We start from the raw sequence: 6000 nt of genomic DNA, 5'->3' as shown, positions 1-6000 counted from the left end.
ATTATGATATTTTGAAAATTGTCATGTCATATCTATTTAATCCCAACCGAAGTAGTTTCTTTGAGATAAGGACTCAATAATTTCAACACAAGGAACAACAAGCTCTATAAAAGATGTTTTATAAAAGTAAAAAATGACTAAATTTTTTTTTATCTTATTAATAGAGATCAAATGACAAATGACAATTCATCTATATATAGACTAAGATAAATGAAACTGCTCACACTAATCTTGTGGTATATACGATATTCACATTGGTTTATATAATAATTCACAAAAAACATATGTCAATGTTTGTTTTATCTAAAAGAATTAAATAAGTTGCATACTTTGTGTGCTTGTTTAATAGTTTCTATAACTTCTAGTTGTGGCATATAAATATCTTCTTTTGAAATCACCCATAAGAAAAAAAATTCTATATGCATTGTATGCCACTGAAGATCATAGATCAATAAAATTCGAAGTAAAATGAACTTTACATCCAAAAGAATGTCACATTATAATCATTGGCTTATTAAACGAGTTTTTACAATTTTTAATGTGATAATTACCTTTATGTTTCAACATATGTAAGTCAAAGTACAACTTTCTAATACATCAAATAAGCATACATTATTATATTGATGTAGTTATGAACATCTTTCAATCTATCCAACTATTCTGGCATTAATTAAATTTTTAAACTTTTCACATATAGCATACTCGTATTTAATCTTATTAGTGATCATAAATAACTTGTAAATCAATATGCTCTCACTATCTTCAGTGTAGATTCTTATGTACCAACTAAATATTTTACCTCTTGAAATCATAAATATCATTCTCAAAAATAAATTGCTCTAAATTCAAATAATTTATAATATTCTACATAATAAACTTATAGAATTTTATTTTCTTTTAATGAGATTAACTTAAACATAACCATGACATCTATAAACCCTCAAATCTTTAACACAAAGCTTATAATTTTATAATTTAAAAGAAAATACTAGTGCATATTTTTATGTATAAGAGATTATTACAAAATTTGAGATAAATAACATTATTCAAATCATCTCAACATATTAACAAGAAGATGCATTGAAACATGATAAAAATATAAATAATTGATAATCTTGTTACTACACAACATAATTTATTTTCTTATATTATCATATTCACACAAAAAAATTGCACATACAACTAACCAACACAATTCTTAGTGATGCAAGAATTTTAAATTGTAAATATGTTATATTTGATATTGATATCTGAGTTACTTATTTCTCAGAAAAAACTATATACTAATTTGTTATTTAAGACAAGATCCATTTTTTATCTTATCACACATATGCAACAACATCAATGAGGGTTATAAAAAAAGAGAAGAGAAAAGAATCAAATATAGATCATTTATAATCATAATACAAATAATTCATTACTTATTTTCATAATGTATGAGAAAATGATACGCTATCTAAAACTCTGGCTTGAGCAAATTGCTAGTGTTACTTATAATAGAAAACACATGTCAATTTCACAAGGTTTTAAATCAAAACCTCTAACATGATAAAAAGGAAAAACAAAACCAAGAATAAATAAATAATTGATTTGTATATTTATAAGACATCATAACATATAAAACATATTTGAAGGATAAAAAATCATTAGAATAATTATCCAATTTGCTTTACTCCACAAAAATTTTGCATTGGTGATCCAACTACACTTGCCACCAAACGAGTTATCTTCGAGTATCTTATGCACAATATAAATAAGAAATAATTTGCATCAATAATTAAATAAATTAATAAATATTTTATTTCAACAATAGATCATCAAGTCACAAACATGATCTTGTTTATCACTCATTTATATAACATGTAAGAATATATGACATGAATTTAATCAATATGTTTGTTACTAAATTGTTATTTTTGATATAAAAGTCAGTAATCTCTTCATAATTGCATTATTTGATAAATTGGTTGAAATAACATACACTTCATGCTCTATAATTCAATAAGATGCAAAAATAAATAAATTATTTAACAAAACCTAATAATAATAATAAAATATATTTTTCTCGAAGATGTTTTGAAAAATAAATAACTATCCATATGCAACTCATATATAACCAAGTTTAAAACGATAATCATCATTGACTCTAATGATAAAGTGAAAACATCGATAATCACATTATTGTAATCAAACTACGATTAGGATAAATTACTTAAACTAATTCTAACAACTTAAATATTGTTTAAATAACTTATGAAAGAAAGAAGAAATCTTAGATATATGCACACAATGCTACCTGGAAAATAAGACAATACAAATCCATAACATATTTTTACTCCTATATTCATAATTCAATAAAATTATGGAGACAGACATTGAAAGCAAGAAGTTTTAAGTTGAGTAAGAGTAAGACAGAATATATGGAATGTCGGTTTAGTAAGCAACTTAATGATGGGAGTAAAGTGAAGCTTGGTGAGCAAGAAATACCGGTGGCTGATTGTTTCAAATATTTGGGATCTATCATTCAAAAGTATGGAGAAATTGATGGAGATGTAAATCATAGGATAAAGCTTGGGTGGATGAAATGGAAAAGTGCAACTGGAGTGTTGTGTTATCATAGAATGCCATTGCAGTTGAAGGAAAAGTTTTATAGGACGACTATTAGGCCCGCTTTACTATATGGTATGAAATGTTGGGCTGCCAAGAGACATCATATTCAAAAAATGAGTGTAGTTGAGATGCGTATGCTTAGATGGATGTGTGGAAATACAATAAAAGATAAGATTCGGAATGAAGAGATTACGTAAGAAGGTAGGCCTTGCACCCATTGAAAATAAGATGAGAGAGAATCGTTTACGATGGTTTGAACATATTTGGCGAAGGCCTAATGATGCTCCAGTTAGAAGGATGGAGAAATGGAAAAATATATTAGTTAAAAGAGGTCGGGGTAGGCCTAGGAAGACTTGGATGGAGATGATAGGAAAGGATATGAATGCTTTGAACCTCACCGAGGACATGGCATTGGATAGAAATGATTGGAGGAGAAGGATTCATGTAGAAGACCCAGAATGATTTTCTTTTTTGGTTCATATCGCCGACCCCAATTGATTTGGGATGAAGGCGTAGTTGTTGTTGTTGTATTCATAATTCAATAAACATTATGATAATAAACAATATAAAAATATATCATATGTCAAAGAGCACAAATGTAAGAAGAAAGGTTTACAAGAGATTTTTTTTTACTTTTTTAAATAAAAAAACTTTAAGCATTAGGATGATACACCATTTTCTTTGTAATGATAATGATGTCTCAATGACCAAGATACTTTTTAATAACACAAAAATGTATTAACCTTAAAAGATAAAATATGATAACATCATATCATCCAACATGCATTACATGACATGGTTGAGTAAGGTATAGTAAAAAATTGCCTCTTACAACTTGTCTTCTCGATAAATAACATAAGCTAATTTTAATCACTATGAAATATTATTAAAGTTTTTTATATGTTATCAATGTTGGAAAACGTAATAGGACATGATCTAAAAATAACCTATAAACTTTATGAAATTCAAATACTACAAAGAATTTTGTCAATTGAGCATGACACATTGCAATTAAGTATAAAATTTCATTACTTTTTTTATGAGAAACAATCACATCTCTTTATTTATTTAAAACAATCACAATAATAAAATTAACTATACATTATCCATATAACATGTCAATTTAAACATGCAAATGAAATCACTATAACTAAATAAATGTTCTAAATTAGTATATATGATCATACATAATAAATTGAAATATTTAAGCTTATCTAGATGGATCAAATTTTAAATAATAACACTTGCAAACATATAATCATAATTAACAATCATAAGTATGATTTTAGTTAAGATTAGAAATAAAATCAAGCCTATTTAAATAAGCAACCGAATATACCAAAACACAAACCGTTTGATTGTCATGCAATTTTGGATATGAAAAAGGTAAAATTTGCTTTTGGCTTAAAAAGATAGAATTTAGAGAATTAAATAACTTTTCAGCGCATCAAAAATCACTAAAATCTGATATATGCTTGCAAAGTTATGACTTTTGCAAACTGACTATATCAAGTGTTATCTGATTTCGGGTATGATTTGTTGGAATTTCTTATTAACTTAGTGGGTCAGGCAATTGAGATTAAACCAGGTACGCTCAGAGACATGCGTATACACGTGCTATCTTTTAAACGATAGTTACCCCACTTAAGATCAAGTCCTCGGTGCGATGGATACTCGTGCAACTATGCTCCCAAGATACAACCAAGCTTTTGCTTACTCGAGAAAAATCGATTCATGCCCTACACTGAGTGAGACCAATAACCTCAACACACCTTGAACAACCTCTCGACTAGGATAGAAAGATCTAGGTTTAAATTGGGTATGGATCCCGAGTTTAGATGTGGGTATGGATCCAAACTACAAGTGAGTATGGATTCGAATAATAACTAGATATGAATCTGATCAACAACTAAATTTGGATCCTAGACAAGGATCCGAACTATAACCGAATATGGATCTTAGATAAAGATCCAAACTATAACTGGGTTTGGATCCTGGACAAGGATCAGAACAGCAACCGAAAATGAATTTGAACTGCATCGGATTTGGATCTCAAAATTGATCCAAACTGCAACTCTGAAACCAAAGAGGAGAGAGAGAAGCTCGTGGAAGAGGAGGAGAGAGAAAGAGAGAGAGAGAGGAGAGTGGTGAAGGATGAGAGAAATGAGAGAGGGTTGGGGTTTATATAGGCACCAGCCCAAAGCCACCCATAAAGAGCCTCTAAGATACCAAAACGACCAGAAATAATGGGCCATGGTTGACCAAAATGGTCAGCCATAAAGGCCCAAACCGTTATGAAAAGAGAAGCACCAAAATAGGACAGAAACAACCCTAGCAAGGTTAAATATGATATTGACCAAGTCAAGGTCAAACAAGCCAAGGATAAGGGGCGGTTAAGGACCGTTTCAAACCTTTAATGCCCATGCAAAACCGTTGGGCAAAGTTGAAATGAATTTAGATAAGATCCAAAAACATGCTAAGAGGATTAATCTAAAGTCAAAGCCAATAAATGAGTTGATCAAAGCCAGTTTTAGACTTGGAGATTAAATTTGTCATAAGTACTAAGTCAAAGACCAAACCCAAACCCAAACCCAAGATCCAAGATCCAAGATCTAAGATTCAAGGTCCAAGAATAATTAATGCATAAGCCCAAGATCTAATGCCATTGAGGGCTTTGCCGTTTAAGGCACCACCCCTCTATATAAGGAAAAGTGGTTTCCTAAAATCCTTCAATGTGGGACTACCTATAAACTTAAGAAAATTAAAGAAAAAACTTAGGGATAGTTTTGAGCCAAAATCCAACATGATTCAACTTAAATATATTTAGAGGATCTGAGCACAATTTTGAATAAACAATATACATAAATTAATAACATCAAGAAAGAGAAGAGAAAATATACATTTCATCAGCCAAAAACTCTTAAATCCATGTTGATTGAAAAAGAAAAAAAACAAGACAAAGGTTAAATCAACTTACTTTAACTTGAACCACCATCTGATGAGAATCAAGCTCAAGCTTTTATGCCCTTCCTAGGTTTAGGTGCATACCAAATGGGGCAAACTTGAGCTTGCCTCTTGGTTATATGGCACAAGGTTACCTAGAAAAATTTCTCCGTTGCTCTTCCCTAGAGTGAAATCCTCTATTTATAGAATATGGAAACTCCAATCTTTCATTAAAAAAGTATTCTCAGTTGATGCCAACTTCAAACCACATTTTCTTAATTGACAAGGTCATCCCTCGTTAGGTAATATTTTTACTTAAAATAATACTGTAAAAGCTATAGAAATTTTATGAATATCATTTTTTTTAACAAGAAACATATTCTAAAACAAGATTTACAAAAAACTTATTTGGCAAATCATAACTTTGACTAAATATATGCATATTTA

This window comes from Nuphar pumila, chromosome 7 (genome assembly GCF_984573655.1).
Source record: "Nuphar pumila chromosome 7, dmNupPumi1.hap1.1, whole genome shotgun sequence".
NCBI classification, from domain to species: Eukaryota; Viridiplantae; Streptophyta; class Magnoliopsida; order Nymphaeales; family Nymphaeaceae; genus Nuphar; species Nuphar pumila.
The sequence above is the reverse complement of the archived record's forward strand: the minus strand, read 5'-3'. Positions refer to the sequence as shown.